Here is a 25,627-nt window from a genome sequence, read left to right on the forward strand (position 1 = left end):
TTTATCCTCATAACACTACAAATTCAGCACTTCTGTCATCCAAGATTAAGCATATGAACATAAGAAATGCTCAGTGGCAAGACAGGTAAGTGTAGGGGTTTGATAAGGACATATTTTCTGTTTAATTCAATTACCCAGATGGAGTTGCCATAGTTATAACCAAGGTCAGGAATTCTTATAGGTATTTTCTGCCAGTGGTTTTGGTGGGTTTAAATCTGTTAGCAGATATTTAAAAAGGGAAAAAGTTGATAATGAAATGAGAATTTATAAATGTTGTCTTTCTTGAAATGAAAACCCAGTTACCCATAGAAAACAAAGTTTTGCGGTTTTCCCCTCAAGGGTCGGAGTTTGACTGATAATGTGGCAATATATGTCCTGTCAAGGCCAAAATAAATTATTATCAATAACATCTCAGTTATATAAAAAGGTGCAAATGCAGCGAGCTATGCAGTCCCAAGAAATGTTAGGGGTTGCACTTCCACTGTGATAACCCAGTAGTGATGCTAAACTCAGGGACCAACAGGAGAGCGAAGTCTTGAGGTTATAAGCACCAAACTGGCACTGCCTGAGGGTGGCAATGCTAATGACAGTGCAATGACAGCAGCTCCATGATCAGTCTAGCACCCACACCTGGTCCCCCCAGAACAATGGCACTATTAAAAAATGGCAATTCTGCTTCCACTCAGCAAAATACAGCTTATTCATAGCATCTCCAGGCAAGTACCCATCTTCTGCACAGGCCCTGGGGCACACACAGACCTGTTCACCTTCCATTTCCCCCTCTCTACTATAGGCCAGTCCAGACATTTTGCATAGCTTTAGGTCTTATAAGTCCAGTTTTGGACCAGGTAAAATTAACCTGAACTGGAACTTGTTCCTACATTCTTTCAAAGTGGAGCTGTGCATTAAGAAAAAAAATTGTCCTTTAGATCCATTTCTTTGACCGTACGGCCATACAAAGCCTATAAAAATAAATATAGCAATTATAATGCTAATTCAACAGTATTCCGTCATTCCACAGATGCTTCTGCCACAATGAGTAAAATTCAGGAAGTGTTTCCATATTGGTAATCAGAGGTGCAAAAATAACCCACAGAAAATATGTTTCAGAACCCTTAAACTATCTGGAGTGTACAATTGTACATATTTCTTTTGTGATTCCAACTGGCTATGTTTTTCTCAGATAAACATGTGGATGCCCCCATCCTTTTTTAAAAACTTTCTGAAAACATCCAGACCCAGAAAAACCTTTGTAAATTTATGATTTGAGATGAAGTTCCAGATAAACATTTCATCAAAGACAAGTGTGAGGTCTTGAACCTAGGAAAACATAAATCCAGAAGTGCACCACAGGCTGGGATCTACTCACCTGGGGAGCAGCTCTGAGGAAAGGGACCTGTGGGTCCTGGTGGGCAAGCAGCTCAACATGAGTGAACAGTGTGCTGCCACGGCAAAGAAAGCCAACAGGATGCTGGGTTGCATCAACAAGGGCATCACCAGCATAGATAAAGAAGTCATTATCCCACTCTACTTAACACTTCTCAGGCCACAGCTGGAATACTGTGTGCAGTTTTGGTCCCTGCTGTGCAAAACAGATGTGGACAGGCTGGAGAGGGTCCAGAGAAGGGCCACAAAATCAATCAAAGAACAGGGAAGACTGCCATATGAGGAAAGGCTGAGAGAGTTGGGTTTGTTCAGCCTTGAGAAGAGAAGGCTTAGGGGAGACCTTATCACCATGTGCCAGTATTTAAAGGGTGGCTACAGAGAAGATGGAGACTCCCTTTTTACAAGGAGTCAATGAAAAAGGTATGGGGTAATGGGTACAAGTTACTGCTGGAAAGATTCTGATTGGACAGAAGAGGAAAATTTTTCACAAGGAGAGCAATCAGCCACTGGAATAATCTCCCCAGGGAAGTGGTGGATTCCCCAAGACTGGTCACTTCTAAGATTCAGCTGGACAGGGTGCTGGGCCATCTTGTCTAGATGGTGCTTTTGCCAGAAAGGCTGAACCAAATAATCCTTGAGGTCTCTTCCAATCTGGTATTCTATGATTCTAAACACCAAGGTGGAAAAAACTCTGCAAACTTTGTGAAAACTGCCCTATCACTATAAAAAGCTCTCAAAATCAAACTGATTTATCACTTCAGAAACCTGAGCAGCCTTAAAAATATGCATTGGTGCTTGGTGGTGCAGTGACATTTTTTCAAATGTTAGCTGATTTCAGAGTACTATGAACATAGAATATTAAACACCAAAATTTCCTGTGATGCTGCTTACTCTTTAAAAAGTAGAGGGTTGAAATTTATTTTAGAAGAAGAAGAATTGCATGGGGTTTTGTTTTTTTAATAAATATCTGAAATGATTACCTACCACAGGCGCTATAAATATTTTTCTTTATGGATTTGTGGTACAAATTTAAAATGCATCCTGTACTGCAGGAGCCAGAAAAAATGACTATGAAGCCATAGACAGGAGTAACTCTTCACCAGTAAAGCCAGCATCCACAATGACTTTGAGAATTCATAGGATTTTATCTTTTTTCCATTAGGTCATACTTGCATCACATTAATGTTACCAATGGAAGTAAAGGAAAATAAAGTCTGTAATGGCTCGTTAATACAGTGTGGTGGTGAGTTGTATTTTCTTTCTCCCATTCTTAATAGATATGCTCTCAGACATCTGAGATGCAGACCACATCCTGAAAGCAATACCAGGCTCCTCTCACCACAGACTCAGGATGAACAGGACTGAGCTCTTACTTGAGGTATTTTATCTAAGATCAAAAACTTAACAATTAATATAGTTAGATGATCCTGTTATTTCTCAAAGCTGGCTGGTGTCTTCTCAGAACAAAATTAATTGCGACAGAACAGAGAGGCAGAGCACGGCCAGGTTGGAAGAGGGGACTCAGTGCATTATGGGGGTAAGACAGGTAGAGGGCAGGGATCATTCCCCTCTCATCAGCTGAAAAATCTTATCTAGGATACAGATTCCTTTTTCCTAGCAGGAGCCCTTGCCTCCTCAGCCCTTGTCTCCTTCCAGAGCAAGCTTGGTTCTCCAAGGCTCGGGTCCTGGCAAAGTCAGAGGCAGGATGTTGACTTGCCTTCACCCTTACCATTTTAACACTGTTTACAGCCTGTTACCACAGACAGCTGCCTCTCAGCCTGTGCTTAAACTGGTCCCACTATTTTTATTTACTGTGTGTATTGGGACTGTCAAACAATAGAGTGGTAATGGATAGCCAGGGAATAAAAGAGAAAATAATAATACTCTATTGTTAGCACGAATAAGAGGGGAAAAGAGTTCAGCCTGGTTTTATCTGTGTTTATAAAAAGAAAATCCAGTCCCAAAGGTATGCACCTGTGTGAGTATAAGCCAAGTTTGGCAACTAGTCAGTTTTCTAATTAGGAATTAATTTCTCTGAAGTAATCACAATGAACTAAAAAGGAGCACCTATATGCAGGCTGCCAGGTAGCACAGAGACTACAGAGAGAGCCTCAGACTTGAGCCAGCCTGGTTTCAGTAGCATGGAGCTTTGTGGGAGTCAGCTCACCCTCCCAAGAAGGTGACCACAATGACATGTGCCCTGCCACCATCTACCTGCTTGAAGTATTTAGGTCTCTCAGGGCAAGCTGTGCAGGCCAACTCCACACTAGGCTATGGACAGCAGCAACAGCATATATGGGGACCACTCATAGTGAAACATCAGTGGGCATTTTCTTCCCTATCAACATCAGTAGACTGACAGCAAAAGCACTCAAGCTGTGGGAAATTTAGCTTCCACCCTCTGTTCCACCTAGTTCATAACAAATACTGGGGTACAGCATTGCACTTCCCAGAGAGGGTCTTACCAGCAGTGGGCTTCTCTTCCCCCCTCTGTACTACTGTCTGTAAAGTGATGTAAAAAGTCTGTATAAGCACTAATTTGAGCAGACATGGAGACCCCTGTGTAGTCTCAAATCATACCTCGCAATCAGGTTACGAGTTTTGGCCTGACCTCTGCCTAGACATAATAAAACTGGCGTTTTGGTTCACCATTCTAGCAGTGAGTAACAGGAAGGAAGTTTGCACTGGACCTGAGCAGAAGGTCAGCAATGACACAGGCCATTACTCATCTCTGGGACATATGTTTTTACCTACCCTTTTTTCTCCTTATTCCATCCAAGCAGAGAGAAGGAGAAAGGGAGTTCCTTTTCTCTTCCTGCTTTCCATTGGGCTTCTGTATTTACCTTTCACAGTGGTGAAGACACATCCTTTATCACATCTTGAGTCAGCTGCCCAAAACCAGTCAGGCAACATCCACCAGAGACCTTGCAACGCAGTGGCAAGCAATGTAAACAGGTCTCTGTGCTGCTGGTGCTAAAGTAACAGCTGGAAGATTTTAGTCCCTTTTTGGTGAAAGAAGAGTCACAAACATGAAATAGCTATAGCTTGAAAAGTTGCATAAAAAGCTAAATTCATCTGTGGGCCTGAATCCAAAATCCTAGGACTCAAAATGGCAATGGTAGTACATAAAATCTGCAGAGCAAAACCATGAGTTCTGTTCATCTCTAGCTGAAACAAGCTCTGTGTGAAGCCAGCCAAGCCCAAGTGCTTGCTAGCACTTTCAGATAGGTCAGATCTCTTGGCTGCTTTTTCTGGGATCAGTCTTAGGGACATCTGAACTCCAGACACCAGCTGGGCTGTCACTGCTAGCCTGGCCATTTTCTGTTGAGAAGGTAGTGCCAAGTAAATTGATGGTACAGTTTAGAGCTGAGTGAGTTCTCCATCACATAAATACTCTGTGCATTGCTGTTGTTTACCCCAGTTTTCAGACCTTTCACATAGGTCATATTGGTCTCCTCCCATTCTATTATGCCATGAGACTTGCCAGTAAGCTCTGTTTGTCAAACAAAGCTGAATGACATTTCTGAAAACATTTCTTAATGGACCAGCCACATCATCATAACCTCAGCAGCTGGATGCACACAGCTCAGAGGCATTTGGGAGCACTGATCAGCCACTCATTCTCTTCTGCAGAAATCCTTGCAGCTTTCTCATTCCCAGAATGTCAATGTCCCTTCTGCTACTGCATTAAGCAACACACTGGTTGGTGTTTGTTCACCCTCATTCCAGGCAGAAGGCAAAATTGTGTGCCTAATGCAATAATAAGCTGTGCTTATTGCAATAATTAGCTGTGCATGTAGGGCACATAATGGACCTTACATGAGGACATGGGAAAAGTTAGCAAACGAGCTGCCCCTTTCACAGACACTAAAGTGCTAAAGGAACTGTTCCCAACCACATTTCATCTTTTATGTCCACACAATCTTTCAGACCAGCTTAAGTCCAAACTTCTGAGGAGCATTTTAAAGATAAAGCCCAAGATTTTGACCAAGATTTGGTACATAGAAGAAGCCACAGTGAAGATATCTGATCTCCCTGCAATGTTTGTGCTAAGCCAGTACGTTTGTTAAATCAGTACAGCAAGATGGCTTGAGTCTGCAGCCTGCAGTAAAGGAAAAGGCTTATTTAGGTCAATAGGAATATTTTTCTCCTCTCAAATCGTGATTCAAATTTATCTCCTCAAATGGGACAGATGCAAGTATAATTTAGACTATGATTAGGCACTAAGGATATATTTCGTGAACTATCTAATCTTACTGTAACTCCTTCCAGTTCCACAATAGCAGATAAATACTGCATGATTTTCTTGGGTTTATAACTCTATGGTATCACCATTTATGTTTTTCCAGGCCTGAATCTACGGCTATGGAAAACATTAGCACCAGGCACTTGAGATTACTGCCACAACATTGACAGTTATCCCAAAGCCCTGATTACTGAAATACCTAGGAGTTTCAGCATTGCATTTAACAGGAGAAGTTTTAGATCTCATAACACAGAAAATTCTTACCAGAACCAATATAAGGAGCTAATTTTCAAACCTCAGTAAACAAAAATCAACTGAGGTCAATAAACAAACCTTAGAAGAAAGGGAAAATACAGATCAGCCATTAAGAGAAAATAGTTTAAAATTATGGGGGATTTCAATATTTATTTCTTTTTAATTTTTCAGGCATTATATGAAAGCCCAAGAAATAAATAGAATGCTTGCTATATTACTTCACCACTGACTTTTAAACAGCCTCAGATCATGGCCTTCTTTGAATCACCTATTGAAATAACCTATGTGCCAAGTATGGGGACTTGTCAGTCCAGACTCAGAATTATGCCTCACTTAGCATTTAAATGATTTATCTTTCTGGTTTTGAGGTGCCTGATTTTACTTTATGCTTTACTTTGGACAGATGCTACTGAATTTGCCTAGAGGGTCTGTATTCAAAGAAATGAAAGATGGCATCGGACAGGTATATCTCTTCATTACCATGTTATTGAAACATCAAAAGATTAAGCATGTGAGTGAATAGAATACCACTGGGAAATGAACTATTAAAGTCCTGCTGACTTACCCTTGATTGGACTTAATATTTCAGGGGTGACTCTGCCAGAAACAACAGCCTAAACATTGCTGTGTCAGCTTCTGTCTCTACAGAACAGAGCCAGCCTCAGATCAGGGTTGTAGAGCAGAAAAGGCCTCTTTCCCCAGGGTCTGTCCCCAAGGCATTCAGTCTTCCATTGTCCATCATCCTCAAAGCCAACTGATGTCACTTTGGGACCACTGAGCAATTCTGGTGCCAAATGCTCACATTGTCCTAGCTGAGGAGCAAATTAAATGAGCAGAGTACTGGGGTGGAGGGAAGGAGAATGGTGTTGATGTCAAAGGGTTAAAAGTGACTTTTCTCTCCTGCAAAAAGATATCCCAGAAAGCTAGCAGTCAGTTTGGACATTTTAAGCACTCCTTAGGGTAAAAGGGTAGCTGAAATTACAGGTGATTCTTACCAGGGAGTTCTGCTGTGCATACGTCATAGGTGTGGAAAAAGTGGTGGGATGTTCACACCTATTTAATGTCACAGAATTACAGAATCATCTATGTTGGAAAAGACCTTGAAGATCATCCAGTCCAACCATTAACCTCACACTGACAGTTCCCAGCTACACCATATCCCTCAGCGCTATGTCAGCCCTACTCTTAAACACCTCCAGGGATGGGGACTCCACCACCTCCCTGGGCAGCCCATTCCAATGCCTAACAACACCCCCAGGTCCCTCTCTGACTGGCAGCTCTCCAGCCACTCCTCCCCAAGCCTGTAGCGCTGCTGGGGGTTGTTGTGGCCCAAGGGCAGCCCCCGGCATTTGGCCTTATGGAAACTCCTCCAGTTGGCCTCAGCCCATGGCTCCAGCCTGTCCAGGTCTCTCTGCAGAGCCTCCCTACCCTCCAGCAGATCAACACTCCCACCCAACTTGGGGTCATCTGCAAACTGACTGAGGGTGCACTCGATCCCCTCGTCTCGATCATCAATAAAGATGTTAAACAGGAGTGGCCCCAACACCGAGCCCTGGGGGACACCACTCGTGACCGGCTGCCAACTGGATTTAACTCCGTTCACCACAACTCTTTGGGCCCGGCCATCCAGACAGTTCATTACCCAGCAAAGTGTGTGACCATCCAAGCCATGAGCAGCCAGTTTCACCAGGAGAATGCTGTGGGAAACGGTGTCAAAGGCCTTCCTAAAGTCAAGGTAGACAACATCCACAGCCTTTCCCTCACCCAATAAGTGGGTCGCCCTGTCATAGAAGAGATCAGGTTTGTCAAGCAGGACCTGCCTTTCATAAACTCCTGATGACTGGGCTTGAAAGTCAAGTGAAAGGCTGCAGGAACATATTCAGTAATTACCTTGTGAGCTTCAAGGGATGGAAGAATCAGTCAGAACATTTTCTGTTAATTCTCTCTGATTCTCAAATCTTTTATCCTTCCATCTTTGACAGGATGACTGTGAGGCTGTGGATGCTACACTACTAAGGATATCCAACCTAATGATTCAAATTGAAGCCTAGGAGAAAGAGTTTACTCATCCCATACAGAGATAGTTCTGTCACCAGCTACCAGCTGACTCAGTTGTGACAGCACTTTGTTTCAAGCTTAGTCAGCTTCTGATTCTACCTGAAGTTTGGAGTTAGAAGAATTAACGACAAAGGTTTTCTTGTCACTATCCAGCAAGTGAGCAACTCACCTTCTGGTCTGGAATATTCACCACTTTTTACAAAAGCTATGAAAAGGTACCTTTTTTGTTAGGAATATACAGGTCACAGTTGAGGTTCACAGATAATATTACTCATTTCAGGACACAGGATAGTAAGGGAGGCAGCTGCCATCTGATGCTATACATCTGAAAGGTTTATGTACCAAATAAATCTTCTGCACGTTTGCTGAAGCTATGTACGTATGGAAGAAATCAGTATCTCATGCTCTATGTTTTAGACAATAAACTTTCCTTTCCATCTATTAGGAGCTCTTTATTTCAAGAAAACAAAATTCTGAGTAAGGTGGTTTAGAATGATTCACTGTGAAAAAATCTGACACATTTAGTCATTATCTTCTTTGCAAAAAATCCCATTTTACATGAAAGTGTCAGTTCTTCTCGAGAATACATGAAGAATGCATAAAGAATTGTCCATTTCAGGTAATCCATAAATAGGCAGCTCATCTCTCTTTGGCATGTGACTGGCTATGTTTCACATGATACTGTTTCTTCTCCCCAGACAGATCTTTTTACAGATTTTTTTAGAGATTCAAGCATAACAACAGTGAACAAATAGCAACCATCTAGAAACAGCCAGCACTTTTGTTCCTCTGCAGCTACCACATTTTTGACATGAATACAAGTATTCAGACATAGAAAAGACATTGTTTTGCAAACACCCTTTCACTGAAATGTTTAATAAAGAAATACTTTGTATGAGCATCTATTCAAAATCCTAATAAATATTCACAATATTTTCCCTATATTTCTAGAAATGAATATTTTAAATTGCTATCATATTAGCTTGTACACTTGTATCTCTGCTTCTGTGTAATCAAGTAGGACGGGGTGTCAGACATCTTTTCAGTCTTGCCAGTTACAGGTTAGCAGCCTGGTTGTGCTGAGAAGTAACAAGTGTGCAAGTATGCGCAGTGTCTGAGGAGAGTGCTGCACTCCCCAAATTCCTGCATTCCTCATAAAACATGAAGGAAGTTAATATCTATAGAAACAGATACTTAAGATGATCAAACCGCTCACACTATATAGAGCTTTCTTTGCTAAGCCTTCTCAGTGCATCCAGGTTTCAAAACACTACAGAAAACACACCTTGACCTCAAGAATTTAAGAGATGATTTAGCTCTTCCAGTGTACTTTTTTCTAGGTTCATAAGGAGTCTTCTAAAAATTTTGGATGTTTAATTTAGGATGCTATGAAAAACATGCTGAACTGAATGCTATCAGCCACTTACCAGTTTGGATAATGTTGAATGGCCTTCATTACATTCTGCTGACCTCTATATTCAAACATCGTCTTTTGTAGCCCACCTATTACTCTTAAAGTGGGAGAAGAAAATTTGTTTTCAGAACACACAAGAGTCAGATGTCTTTAACACACTTGTACCTTTTTTTAAACTACTGCTTTTAGAAAGGATGAGCAATTCTCCATTTTCTTTCTAGGATGATTGACATGTTCATTTTCACTCACATATATATGAACTTTGATAAGCATTATAATATAAGAATACTTCCTCACATTACAGCACACTTTTCTGTGGGAATAAATGCAGTACTTTGCCTAAAATATCAATAATTACACCATAGCTAAAAGGTAAGCAGCATTAGTGCCTGATATAGCAGTGCTGCTGCATGTTATTGAACAGCCACTTAACTACTGTTCTGTTTGACAACTGTAGAATATAATTATATGTTACCTGAAAATGTTTCTTTTGCAAAGTGCCACTACAAAAAAATCTTTTTTATTTCAAAAAGACTAAAACACCTCAAAAAAAAAAAAAAAGCGCCCTGCTGAGATGAATGCTGCATTACAATCAAAAGTAAATCTGTTACTAATTGAAATAGTATAGAGGATGGTAAATGGGGCCAATATAAAAGATCTATGGGATTGAACTTGGAGAGGGGACCCAATGACCAGTTTTCACCATCTCAAAGTGGATGTGGTGGGACAAAGGAAATGGGAAACAAAGAGGGAGGCAGTACCCTCTGCAGGGCTAAGCTCAGGGCTGGAGGCAGAAGAGACAGGCTGTAATTGAAACCTCCCACTATCTCCCTATGTGCCTTTGGAGAAAGTGTAACCTCAAGTGTGTCAACTTCATCAGTTCTGGAATGGAAATAAATGTTTCTTCTTCAGAAGGGTGTTGAAGAGCTGGTTAATTGTGGGCTTGCACAACACCCACTTTTCCCAGTTTCAGCCCCAAATAGTAATTTGAGAATCATTTGAGGCAGAACTGCCTGCAGACTTTTCCCATAGCTTTGAGCACCAGCCTGTTTGCATGACCTTTTGTCCAGGGCCAAGCTTGCTCTGCCTCCCTTCCCCGTGACAGGGATGCAGGCCAGCTGTGCCCAAAGGCACCACTGTGCTCTCCTTCCTCTTAGCCTGAGTGCAGTACCCTAGAGACAGAGCTCATCTGCACTCAGCATTTGCTAATGGTGAACATCAACAAAAATAGAGGAGACTTCTTGGATGAAATGTAAACCCACTGGTAAAGGTCAGAAAAACAAGGTCTAAATATGGTTATTGTGAATTTCCCTGATCTCTCACTCCAGACCCCTTGCTGCAGGGCTATTTGCAGGTTTTTTCGTCACCATCTGGTACCAACTGTTGTGTCCACTGGTTTCCAGAATCTCAGGCTCTCCCTGCTGCTGAGCCCAGTCAATGCCTGTGACAAAACATTGGACGCAATTCCTCCTGGTCCAAAAAGAGAATTATTGTGACCCCTCCTAGAAGTAAATTGATAGCAATATCTAAATTCTTAAGTGAAAGCACTGAAAATACTTGCTTACAGACACATGTAGATGGGAACCCTTGAACTAGACTACCCATGAACAAAGTCTACCAGAGTCTCATGTTTACTTGATTGGAAAGGCCTCACCAAGAATTTAAGACAATAAATTTCAGGTCTTAGAAATCAGGCTATTATGTGATAGCACCCTGTCTTATTGTATATCCTAATTGAATTTAACATCACGCTACATCTCTATAGAGAAAGACAATGACAAATTTTGCCATAGGATACATGGAAACATATCTGCAAGATCACAACTAGATTACCCTCTTGACAGTAGTGATAAATGATTGTCATTTTCACCATTTAAAGATCTTTTAAATTCATAAACTAGTGATCCTAGTGCTCCAGTAAATAAGTGCAAGTTTTGTTAGCTCTCTGTCAAAGCTAGCAAAATGGCCACACTGTGATTGCCCTTACCAGAGACACAGCCAAGTGGGAAACATCTGCACTGGTTGCCACTTTACATTCCTTGACAGGACACATCTATCCTGGACACTCTGACACTGACACCAACTGGTACAGAATGCCTCATTACCATGCTATAAAATTTCTTGTACATTTATTAAAAAGGTGGCTCCACAAACTGCTTATTGAGAACGGGTTAGGCTAATTCCCAAGTGATGCCTGGAGATGGTTCAGGCATAACCCATTCAAAGGACCTTTCTGAAAATTTAAGAAGACAATTACAGAAGCATAGAAATATTCTTTGAAGATGACTTAATCCAGCTTCCTACTTAAAACTAGACCACTGTAATCACAAGTTCAGGTCTGCCATGTCTTCATCCAGCCATGTTTTGAAAAGATCCAAGGTTAGCAATCTGGCATCCCCTATGAGCCACCTCACTATGCTTCTGGTGAAGTCATTTTTCTTACAGTCCAACCTGAGCCTCTGAATCACAATCCATGGTTTATTACCACTTGCTGCAATGTCTGGAACTACCAAGAAGAGCTTATTGGCAACTGAACACAATTTCTCTTACTGACCTATTTATTGTAAAAGCTTAGCAGATACTCTGGGCCTGGGTTCCAGAAGTTGGATGGGGAAGAGATGGAGCATGGTAGAAATAAACTGCACAAACTGGAGAGGTAGTTGCCTTGAAAAAGACCCCAAAATACCTCATCTTTGCAAACCTTCCCCTGCAAACACCACCTAGAATGATTACAGCCACTAGAGATTTGAACAGAGATGCCTTTCAGCCTATGCTACAGTCTTTGGTACTCTTGCTGCAAGTTAATTCTACACATCAGTCGGTTGGGCATCAGAAATAATTCCATGTGATTTACAGAATTAAACACTTTTCATTTTGACAATACCTTATAAGCACTGTTGAAATATTTCAGGCCCAGTGGAGACTCACAAATAATATTTGACAAATACAGTGAAAAGGTTCATAGGGGTTTCTTCCCAGCCCTTTGGGAATATGAGGAAGACACAACCATCACCTGTTATCCTGAAATCATTTACTCCATTCTAACTGGCCACATCAATGAGCTGCTTGATTTCAACCTGCTGCTAGTATGAATGATACAAGCGTCAAATCCTGAAATAATCATATTCACCCGAAGAAAGCTGAGCTCAGATGACAAAATACTCACAGCCATGCCTTAATCCAATATAACAACAAAAAAAAAAAAAAAAAAAAAAAAAAAAAGCTATTATTTTGGTTTCCTATCACCTTCTTATTTCTGGGAAATCTGTCCATCAAATTTCAGTTGCTGCTCAGTGTTGTCTTCACTATGAGATGAGCAGCACAACATGGGAGCTGTCATTTGTCTTTCATTTCTAGACTGTATTACAGATGTTATGTGATTACAGGAGATCAAGTGGGTGAAATCCGGTTTCATTTCCCTGAAGGCTGCAGATTATCCTTATATAAGTTGTCACAGTTTCTAAGTGTTTCTGTTGCTGACTTTCATCCTGTGCTGTAAATGGATCTTCCATGTCCTGGGAATGACGGTGCTGCCAGGTGCCCTGTGCAAGGACACTGTGCTGGCATGTGTCACCCACAGCCAGAAGGCAGTAGGGGGAAAAATTTGTGTTTTGTTCTCTGGATTCAGATTTTAGACAACTTGCACAGTGCTTCCAGCACTGCACAAATTCAGTGAGATTCTGACGCTCCGCAGGTTGTCAGCAAGATTTTATTAAACCTATTCAAGAAACACCTGTGAGCATAACAAATCTGAGCCAAGGGAAAACAAAAGCCAAACAGAAAAACAGTTTCTCCTTTCATAAATTCATGGGGAGGAGCAGTTTTAGGGGTTCATATACTCCTCCCTCCAGGAAGATGAAGAAAAGTGAGCCTGGGAAACTGATCCAGCTCATCACCTGGAATCCAGATATACCCAGTGCCCTGGCCACCTTCCCAGCTCCTGGCCCCACTGCCCAGCTCTTTCTTCTTCCAGTTGCATGGTACAAGCCAATGAGCAATTTAAATCAGTGTAGATGCAGATGACAGACTGTGTCTTCCCACAACATGATCACACACGAGTGCTACCTGGTAAAATTAACCTGTGCCACAGCAAGCAGCAAGGATGTGTCCTTACTTTTGAAGCAGTTCTCACATTGCCGAACCTGCCCTGAGCCCAACCAGCCCTAGCAGCAGATCACCAAGCCTTTCGAGTTGCTCCATCTGGGTGTAAGTCACAACCACCTAATGACACTGGCCCATCTTGAACCAACGGAGGACAATTACATCCGTGCAAAAACAGAATCAAGGAAAGAAATAACAGCCTTTCCACAAAACAGTAAATCTGAACTTGATCAAAGAGCCTGGATGTGAAATCATTTCCACAAGAGCTATCTGAATTTAGGTCTAAAACAACAGTAGAAGCAGCCTGCCAGACACATATTTATGAAGGATGGGTGCTTCATTTTTAATACACACATCTAAATATATATATTTAATAATTAGTGTAGCACTACAGAAGTAGTCTCAAGTGGAGAGCCATCACTGCTTAAGTGATTTCTTGAAAAAATCCTTTCTGATGAATATGAAGGAAATTAGGAAGATGAAGAAACAAGGAATATGGGCCCCCCGTATCACTTTTCCACAAACATCAATTACAGGATAATCATGCTCACTCCCTTTAGTATCTGTTCACGGATCTGTAGCCATATTCCTTTTTGCCTAGTCTCTTTTTGAAGCTGCTGATACCTTCTGTCTCCATTAACTCCCATAGCAATGAGTTCCAGGTCATGACCCACTACATAATTTATGTATTTCTCACCAGTTTCAGTGATTTCCCTAAGTTCTTATATTGAAAGAGAATAACATTTCAGCATTCACCTTAACCATTATCTCCATGATTTTGTAAACTCAGCATTTACCCCAAAGTCCCCCCAAACTGAAGTCCCAACTAGTCTGCAGCTCCTTTATCCCCTAATCATTTTGATTACTTTCTCTGTACTTTTTTAAAAGTCCCCTCTGTCCTTTTTGAGATGCAAACATGAAAACTGCCCACAGTATTCAAGTCGTGGGTGCTCTAAGGTTCTGTATATCTGCAAAATGATGCTTTTCCTTTTGTAGTCAATACGTGATGATATCCAATGCTTTAGGGTAAGACAGGAAGGTTCCTTATCCTGTCTTCAGACTCACAACGGAAAGCTTGAAAACTCTGTCATTCTTAACTACTCATTCTACAATATCTTTTTGTTTGTTTCATGATCTGGAAGCACATAGGGCACAGTGTCTGTTTGTTGCCACTTTACAGGAATCTGCCTTGCTTACAAGCTTCTGAGGAGTTTCCAGCTCCCTGTGGTCCTGAACCAAACAGCAAGGCTGAGGTTTGGAAATGAAACCTGTGTTTTTACCATGTTTGTGTTCATTTAGACTAATATGCTTGTCTTTGCAAATTAAATGAGCTAAGAGACATGCCTCAGCAGATGGGTGGTCGCTCATCATGCCTCAATAACCCAGTCTCTCTGGCCCCAAACCTGTCCAAGTTTGGAGAACTTGCCAGTGACAGAGAAAAGAATTAGAATACTGTTATACTTTATGCACAGCCCATTGCTCACAGCAGCAACCACCTTTTATATTTTTGGCTCTAAAATGTTCAGATTCCTTTGAGCTAAACCTAAGACCTACTGAATAAGCGTTTCTAGCTGATGTCTTTATAAAGTTTGTTGCACAGGAAGAAAAATTCAAGAAAAATAACAGCATGTCAAAAAGGATTTAGGGGTTTGTATGTATGCATATAGGCATGTATATGCAAATTCAAAGGGGTGCAAAACTTTAAAAATGTGGATTTTAAGACCTTGTTTTTCTTGGCAGCAAAAATATTTGTGTTTACAGGTCTTAAAGAACACACGTCACTGAAAGTCACGGTAGTAATAAGAAGCTTAGGACCAACAAAGGATCAGCCTTGAAGGAAAATAAAATTATTCTCAAGCAAAGGAAACAGTTAAGCTAGCATTTGATGTACAGATCTTTGAAGGTGGTTTTTCTTCTTCATATTTCACCATAATTGGAGAATCAGGCATTTAGACCCACAATACACATTTCTATTCCCATCTAGTTTTTAGATAAATTAGTTAAGCAATGATGGCTTTTCACTTGAGACTGTTTCTGTCGTGCTACACTAACTATTAAATATATGTAGGCATTGAGCATTCCCCCCCATCAATATAATTTATGTTTAAAAAAATTGCTAGTTTGTGCCTTGTGTTTCGTAAGCAAATACAGTGACACTTGCTTCAGGATTCTTGTTCTGCACTCTGTGGCTGAAGGCCAGGTATAAATAAATTAATCAGGTTATTAACTTGGCCCGCACTATGAATTACAACTCTGCACACAGTGAGAAGAACATCTGAAACTTGCCCTTCTGATCTGCAGATGGCTAGAGAATTGGCACAGAAACTCAGGGGCACGGGTACACTTTCTAAGAGCTTTGAAAGTCAGCCAGCGCAGCAGCCCAGAGCACATGCCTGAATCCAATCAAGCTGAAATATTTTATCAGAGGCACATCAGCAAAGGCCTTTGCTCCCTCCGACCTTTACTGCTTAGATGAGAATTGTCTCCAACCACTGATTCCCTCCAATTCATAAGAAGAAGCATAACTGACCGTGACTATTACCATATAATGAAAGTATCACCGTATAGTGAAAGTATCACCTGGTGTGTCAGATGCTTTTGATGAAGGTGAAGTTAAGGGGAGATATTTGGGGCAATAATGTATTGTCAAAACATAATTAACATGTTTGAAATGAAGAGATGAAAATAAGCCACTTGAAACAAGACTGCCAAAAGAGTCAAAGGCTTAGTATTAATCAGTTTTGGCATCCCAGCAGCAGCAAGACCGGTAGATGGACTCACTCAGCTTGTTGCTGTGGACTTGGTAGTAGCACCTGACCAAAAGCAGATGGAGTAGGGTGCTGGGAATGACCCCTCTGTCATCAGTAGAGAAAATGCAAGAAGCAGGCTCAATAATACACAAAAATGGCAGCAATAAAGCACCACCCATTCATCAGGTGAAGACATGCTACAAAGACCTGGGGAGGTGCAGGCAGTGCTGATTCTTAGCGCTTGGTCACTGGTCAACACATGAGGGAGCTTAGCCATAGGGTCTCCTGCACACCCTCTCCTCCTTCCTTGATGGAAGGTGAGTGGTGGAAAGTAGTCATGGCACAGTAGGGGCTCAGAGCACAGCTTGCCACTTCCTTTGCCAGTGCAAAGAGAAGTTACAGTTTGGTCCAAGCTACAGAAGCATTTATTTGCAAAAAGGGGCAGGAACTAAGGCTGGACTACAGAAGCATCTCATGTAGTCTGGAAAGCATTAAAGTCTGAGTGAAGACAAAAGGGCTGTGAAGAATAATGGAATGTTGTTACAGAATATTTCTGCTTATTTTTGCTTTACTTTCTGTTTGCAACTTCTGAAAGACTTCATGCTCTATGCTAGTCAAAATCATAGGACCTTGAACTCTGATTTACTGCAGAGCCATAATACAAGTTCAGTAGTTTTAAATAACTTTCAATTAGTTTGAAACAGAAGTAGGTTAGACTCCAGACTTAAATATTTTTTCATACACAAGCAAATATATCAGTGATTTACTGTGTATTGCTTTTATGATATAGCACGATAGATGTGCATAGCACTTTGATATATTAAGTGAACAGTTCCTGCCTTATAATTTTAGGCTGTAAAATGAAATATGTGTGTGTATAAATATATGTATACATATACTTTAAAACACATAGATTCCAGTGCTGACAGCACAGAATTAATGAAGTTAGTTTCCCACCTGCTTAAAACAGCTGTCATCTTTGGCTGGTCTGAAAAAATCAAGAAGAATGCTGAAAAAATTGGAGGGAAAGTTGCTGCTATTGATGACAAACTGAAGTCTACGTTGGGGGAAGCAAGTATGCCAGCTGAAAAAATAGTTTCTGAATTCTTGTGAATGAGCTGCTAAATACAAGCTTAGTCAATTAACAAGCCATTCTTCAGCTGCACAACAGATAGCTCAGCATGGTCACAGCTTGCCTTGGCCCTCACATTATGGCGCAGTCTGTTTCCCAAGACAGTGCATATGCAAACACACACACGTTCTGCCAGCTACCTTCACTAAACGAATACAAATAGACAAAGACACTGAAAAGGCCAGGGGAACCTGATCAGAAATTAATAGCTTAGGTCAGGTTACCTTCAAGCTTCCCTTCTAACATGCAGGTCAGGAAATTTATGTATTTTCTCACAGAAGATAATTGCCTTTGACAGGTGACATACACTCTGTGTTCTGATTAAGCATCAGTTACCATATGTTGCAGGCTTGGTTGATTACCTCCTAGCTGGACTCTTACTAAACTACTCTGAAGAACGCTCCAGTCCTGGGTGATTTACATGTCCCTTTACACCACCCTGGGTGGTGTACATGTCCCTTTACACCAGAAGTGTGTGGTGGGCTGTTTGCCCCATTAGCATGCCTTGCAAACTCCTTGGGTAGCTGCACATTCCCTGACACCATAAAATGGAGAGACCTACAGGCAGTATTTAATCTGGGATAGGAACATCTGCTCATGTCCTCATTCTAACCTATGTGCAAACTTCACACTACTCACCCAGGCCAGTCCTTCAGAGGGCAACTTGGATCCTTGCTCTGGATTGCAATCTCATATCCCATGATGGGACTGTGAACCCATCCTGGTATGTTGCAAAGGGATCAGCTTCCCAAGCCCACTGCAAAAGCAGGGGAGGGCAAGACTTCTCTTGAGAGTCTTCTCAGAGTTTACAGGACTTTGGCCAGAGGTAGGACTCTGTGCTGTTCAGAAGATGGTAGAGCACAGGAGACATCAAACTAAAGCAGATTTGCCCTTGCTCAACTGTCAGACTTTTCAACATCTCCCAGATATGCAGCAGTTGAACAGAAGTTTTCAGAAGGTTAGTATGGATGTAAAATCTAATGATGATGAACACTTCTAAGCATTTCAGCTCTTTATCCTTAGATCAATTTCTTATCTCAGAAAGGTACATGCTAGGTTTCACAATAAACTGATGTCTAGTAGTTTCTTTTAATATGAAGAACTCACAGGACAAGAAAGACATGGCATAAATAATTTAGTAGCAACATAGGAGAAAAGAGAATAAAAATTAAAAGCTCTAGTCAAGATTCTTCTTATCCTTCTCCTTGAGATCCGTAGAAACATGCAATAAGCAACTTGAATCAAAAATAATTTGAGACTTACTGAAGGCCAGCACCTGGGCAGTCCTTGGAAGTTGCCATTTAGAGGAAAATGTAACTTTGAGGAAGATTTAGTTTCTCTCAAAGAAAACCTTCATCTCTCATCTATCCTATTCTAGCTGGCCTCGTCTCTCATCTAGCCTCTAGTTGCCCAAGAGTCCATAACCATCTACCTTTGATATCGTTTAATTGTTCATTTGTATTTCAGTACTGGGCATGCCACAGAAACTTCTGGGAGTCTCTTTTAACCCAAACTTGTGAACAACATTACAGTATAATAATACCCAAATATTGTTCAGAAGATGCTTGTAATACTTTTGAAACAAAATATGGAGTGCGTACAGTTTTGACATTCATAATATGTGGCTATGCAAGGAGCAATATATGAGTTCCAAACTTCTGTCTACTGGATTTTGAAGAGATATGGAGAGGTAAGAAGTGGAGGAAGGAGATGAAAGCAAACAGATATGTATTTTAGTCTTTAAAAGGACTCAAGTACATAGACACATCACAGAGGAGTTCTGCAGTGTAGAGACTGCAGTAAAAATCAAATAGTAAATATCTTTTTAAAGTAAAAAGTAAATATCCTTTTAAAGGCTAGAGGATTCCTCTCTCCTTCAGATGCCTAACTACAGAAGAGTTTGGTTAATCAGTTATCTTGCACTTTTCTTTTCAGCTGCATAATAATTCTTATGCTTAGCATTACAAATGGAGTATTTGTACTGCTTCCAATAGCACAAGCAGCAGGCTCAGAAGCATACAGGACTGATCCCGACTTCCACATCCCTGTCATTATATAAGAAGATGCAAGAGAGACCCTGCACACTGAGCTTACTGCTGTGACATCATTTCTTATTCAGCTGCTCTTTGAAGGTACATGAAATTGGTTCCAGTAACTCACACCCCTCTGATTCTTGAGTTTTTCAAACCAGCTTTTTCAACAGGTTTTTCTCAGCAGCAAATCTGGGTTTAGGCTTGGAAAATTAATTTAGTACCTGAAATATGAATGACAAGGATCATTGTATTAGCAGCAGATCTAGAAGACAGCCTACCTATGGAGAAAGTACATTGACATAGAGGGGAGAAGGGAAATAAGCACAGTTCCTACCCTATAACTGAGGTTAAAGGCCAGTCAGGGTAAGGCTTAGGCCAAATTACTTCTACCAGGTACTTCAAGAGGGTGATTCAGAGAACCTAAGTTAGGTTCCAGCTCTTAATTACTTTCAGAGCATGCTCATTTCTGCACCTCTCAAGGCTGGAATCTTGGAAGGCTACTCTTCTAATCTTGCACCTAGGCATGACTCCTAAGTTTGGTAGTTGTAACATCTTCAGTACTTTCCAGTCTGTCTTCATACATGCTCCCCTTGGGTCTGTGGCCAACCTACAGACAGTAGTATTTTCCCTAAAATGGGGAAGGAAACTACTCTTTGGCTGAGTAATTTGGAACCATTTATTTCAATGCTGTTCATCATCTCTCTTGCCACTCAGGAAAAAGTGGAATTCCAAAGAAATTGAACTTCAATAATTAAACCAGAATATTTTTTTCAGAACTATTACCAGAGTGCGCATGCAATAGGAATTGCAAATCATCTGTTACATGTCAGGGGATCTTGCCAAAATATTTTCAAAAATAATCATTTCACGGCGCCTGATTAAGTAACACATTTTGAATATCCCTTTCCAAACACATGCTGTGCCTTTTTAGATACAATTTTTCAGCCAAGTAACTGTTTCTCTGTCACAAACTCCTCAGCTCTTCTAAGAAACATCTCTACATAAAATTGTTCAACCTTTCTTCATTGATCACGTGAGCTTATTGGACACATATTAACTACCAATATGCCTGCATGACAGTGATGCACAGGGAAACCAAATCAGCTCCAAAGAAACCAGAGAGGCACCTGGAGTTGCACTAGCTTGTTCTTTACTCAAGACTGAGGCATCCAGTCTTGTACGTGTCCTCACTGCTCTGCACTAGGGCTGCCACTCTGGCTCTGGTTCCCAAAGTAGATAATTCGTTAAATTGTGCTGCGTACATACCATCTCTCTCTAGATTTCAAACCAATGTTTTCTCTTGTGTGGAGACAAAGTGGGAGCTACCAGAATCCTGCAAAAAATATTAGGCCAATATTCATTTACAGAAAGTGGTGAGTATGAAACAACAAATCCCATGGAAACAGCCTCCAGTCAAATGTAGCATCTGGTGTCTCTATGCCCTAGGGTGGTAAAAGCTTCTTCCTTTTCCACATTTAGAGGCTTGGATGAGGGAGCCAGGCAGTGACACACTACTCGGAGCTGTACTGCAAGAAGGAAATGTGGCTGTGAGGCATAAATTAACACTAGATGAATAACATTAAATTATATTGAGAAACTAACTTTAGCAGGCTGAAAATTTAAGCCTGACATTTAGTCTAAGTTCATTGCCCTAAACTCCCTCTTTCATGGGGACAGTTGGGTTCCTTAGAGCCTAATATTCGTCCTGAATTAAGTCTTTAAAGTAAATGGAATGAATCACTGCCTGTCTCCACATCAGCTAGAGAAAGAGCCTAGAAAGTACTGAAGCTGGTAGCAGATGTCTAGGAGGGGTGGAGTTACACAAGATTGACATACGGAGGGAGACAAGCTCCATAGATGAACTATTCCCCTATTGCCTCCTGGTAAGGACTCCCACATCTTTCAGATCTCTACCCAAGACAGAAAAAAGTCTACCTACATGGTCCCTTCCTCACTGGGAACCATCAAACCCTAACAACATCACTTCTTATTCAAAATCTTTTCACTGAAACTTCCTTCAGTCTTCTCTCAAGATATGGACAGAACAAAGACTTTTTAATTTGCCTTTGCTTCCACCTGATTTCTATTCCTTCCTGGTAACATTTTACAACAAAGTCATTAATCAAATCTAAATTTAAATAAAAATCCTACTGCATTATCTTTTATTGTTGTTACTATTGCTCTCACAATGCTGAATAGTGTTAATGATATGCTTGTGTGCAACCAAAGGAAAAATTAAAAAACATCTCATAACTGGAACTTCTTGTTTGTTTCACACTGAACGTAGGAAAGATTTTGCTGGATTAGGTGTGGCTTGGACTATTTTATTGCAAAATAATTCAAATTTTCTTTTTTTATTTGTTAGAAAGACTACTGACAAACAATTACTTTATGCAAAATACAAAAAAACCCTGTAGCTATATATATACCTACATAACCTGGTTATGAATACATTCATGAAGCAGGTAGAGCACTTATGCATATCAATCCTTTTGCAGGTAATTTATACATTTTCAACAGGGGTGTTGTATTTTCCAATGCAAAGTCTAATTCTAATGACTGCCATTCCTTTGTATCAGTGCAGTCAGCATTTTGCCAGTCTGGTTCTTTTACCTTTTTGCTTTCACCCACTTCTACATGCCTTTTGTCTTTCTATTTGATCCTATTAGCACTGAGGTCAATCACAAAATTCCTGCTGAGAGCAGAAGGGGATGCTATCTTTGTGATGTCTAAATCCAATATTTGCCACCATTCTTTTCTACACACCAGCTGCAAACACGTGTCTGCTCTTCTAATTTGTCACTTTTAGATCTTTCACTATTTAGGTCTTTTCACCATTTAGAACAAGAAGACAACAGTACAAACATGGAAAATCCTTTCAGATAATGCTGCATTTTATTAATATCCTAGAATTTTTGCACAGTTTATTTTCTAATTCCATTTCATATGCACACCATTGCACTATCAGTTTAGCTACACAAACCCCGCAGTATAGGAGGTCAATTTCTCCGTGGTTTTCACAGGAGCTGAGCAAACAAAGTTCAAATTCACTGTTTGTGGGTTTTCAGAGTGCATAAAATACAACCACTTACAAAAATGCATCAGTATGGCTATAAAAAGATATCTGACTTCAGCCCTTCAGATAAGGAAAACCAACTTGAAGATCTGCAGATTGCAAATTGGTCTATCTTGAAATTTTTGTCAAACAGCTCCTTTGTTACAATACTGTGATGATTCCTCTTGAGAAATACAGTTATAGTCTTCACACAGGGGAAAAAAATTACATTCTTTTACTTTAATACTAGCTCACTAGTAACAGGAAAGTAAAAATTATGTGTATTCTCATGTAATTTTTACTGTCAGAGAAGGCATGGTACACATACAATTGCTCATCTCACTAAACATACTTGTAAAATCACTTTAATAATGAATATTTGCCACTGGATATTGGTTTTAATCCATTTAAGATTGATGGTGGATGAAAGAGCAGCAAAGTAAATACCATTTTAATCAAAACAGCTGTTGTAACTGATCTCTGTTATTTCTCTACTGCCATCCCCTTCAGCAATATGGAAAACGAGAACTATTTCTCTGGTATTTTCACACCTCAGCTTCAAGACCATCACTTCTGTAAAATAAAAGAGAAATCTTTTCATTTGCTGTTTTTTGAATCAGTGTTAATTCTTGTTGTAAAAGAGATGCCACAAGAAATGCAAAATTTTAAGCTTCTGCTGTTGGACTGGTAAGTTAGCACACAATTCACTGATGTTTTAAGTTCCTATGTTACCGCAAAGTTTATGATAAATGGCAGTCCATTTATGTGCATACAAACAGCCTCACCTTCCAGGTACACCATCTTGTTTTTCCAAAGTTAACCACAAGCGTTCTACAGATTTCATTAGGTTTGCTTAGACCAGGACTGTTGTCTCCAGACAAATGTTAGACAACCAGCCATCAGACTGGTTTGTGGATATGAATTTGATATAATTTGGATCACTGAAGGACTTCCAGGACTGGAAAATTGCTACTTGTACACCATTAACCCAAAGGGTAACCAGAAATTGAGGAATAATATGACACTCAGAAAAAAAAAAAAAAAAAGGGATAATTTAGGAAGGAATTAATCTAAAACCAGAAACAGAAATAATGCCTATCAAGATGGTTTGATACAGAACCAGCTCATTATCAAACCGGTTTCATTTGTCCAGTGACTTACAAAATTAATAGATAAAAGTAATTACATAGATATCATAAATTTAAATTTTATTATTGTCTGTGGTCTGTGGTTTAATATTATCTTCGGGGGGGGGAAACAGATTCAGATCTCAATCACAACTCATTCACAAAGTCCAAGAACAGAAAATAAAGATATTTTAATAGGTCATTTAGTTCATCCCCTGACAAAATGTTTCACTGTCCCAACATCTTTCATGAAAGGGGTTTGTCAAACTTGTTCTTAAAACCTTTCATTATGGACATTCTTTCAGATCTTCCATATCATTTCTATTCAAGTTTTCTCAATCTTTTTTTACAAGAGCAGATATCCCCACTACTTGCCTCAGAAATCTCTTCAATCTATCTCCTTTTTTTTGCTTGAATCTGGAGCTTCAGCAACATGAAATGAAACCACAGGGTTACACCAGACACAGTGTGCTTCCCTAGGAAGGACAGACAGATGAGAGGATTAAAATGAGAATGACAATCCACAGGGAGTGTGTGGCTCTATGTAGCACTGTCCTATCAATATCAGCTTTACCAGCTACAAATGTTCAAAGACTATAAGGCAGAGAGAAAACCATTTTTTTAAAGTTGTGTTAGAATTTGGGCTTTAAAAAACAAAATGATGGACTAATTGTACTTACATTCTAATTTGCCTTTGGAGTAAATCTGAGTCATGACTTTGAATTTTTCACTGCAACCACTAAAACTAATAATGGTGGGTTGTGGGGTGGTTTTTTTTTTCTTTCTAAAATAAGGGAATCAGCTCCTGTAATGACTTGTTTCCAGGAGCGAAGGCTTCGACTGAGAAACAAACCACTGCATAATCTGAAAACTATTGTTACTCATAAAAGAGCTGGCAATTTTGAAATGTGGTGCAGCTTTCCAGAAATAAAAGTGTCAAGCTGGAATGACATGGACATTTTATCAGAAAACATGAAAGAAAACAAAGGCCATCCCATGCTCCTTAGCAGACATAGAGGAAAGCAGGCATCGCTTGGCAGCTGAGGGACAGAAACCTCTTCCTGCATTTCAGGGCTGTCCAGCGTCCGGACCTGCTCTGAGTGTCACACTTATTCGCCAGCAGTGCTGAACATGAGGGTTTTCCTGACCCTCAGAAATTCGGGAACAAAGACATGGACAGAAAGAGCCAACATCTCAGAAACAAAGGTATATATTAAGCTCTCATCTTTATGCCTAGGGATCTCAGAAAGGGTTGGACTGTAAACAAATGAGGAGACCTCAGGAGCTCCTGCTGAGACACACAAAATTTCAAAGCTTATAGAAAGATGACATTAAGTTGGCTCTCTATATTACTAGTTACATGTTCTTAACTCTTTTTTTGTAAAAAAAAAAACAAACAAAAAAACCCAGAAAAAAACCCACACCCTAACCTAATGGTCTTTTTAGCATACATAGTTTCTGACAAGTTTTACTACTGTCATTCTGATACAACCTAAATAGAAAATGGGGTTTAGCCAAAGCTACTGGATATGGGGTACCGCACGAGGGTGGTGGGCATTGTACAATTGTCACCTGCCAGCAGCTCTATAGCACTGAGTTTCATACACTGTCACCACTTGGGATGACAAAGAAGAGGGCAGTCACAGCTATTCTACTGTGTTTGTGCATGGTCTAATTCAGTTTGACTGCCACATCAAAAATGCATCTCATGCAAGATGTTAATGACAGGCTTCTGCAAATCAATGCTTTCAACAACAATTTATTAGCTTGGGTAGAATCTAGGAGGAAACAAGGCAGTTTATTCATGAGAATATATTGAAATAAAGGAGAAATACCATCAAAATGCAACCATGCTGTTTTCATGACCAGTGAGAGGGGGCTTCCACCTATTTAAAATTTTTATACTTTTTTAGAACTCTCAGCAGTGCTAGTGACTAAAACTTTGGAAAACAGCTCCTAGGACATAATGACATGGTGAAAAAGAAAGAAGACAATAAAGAGACCTGTCACTCCTTCAGGAACAGTAGCAGTTATTCCCATCATGGGATGCAGCTTGCAGATACAGGGTAA

The sequence above is a fragment of the Athene noctua genome, chromosome 1 (assembly GCF_965140245.1).
Source record: "Athene noctua chromosome 1, bAthNoc1.hap1.1, whole genome shotgun sequence".
Taxonomy (NCBI): Eukaryota; Metazoa; Chordata; class Aves; order Strigiformes; family Strigidae; genus Athene; species Athene noctua.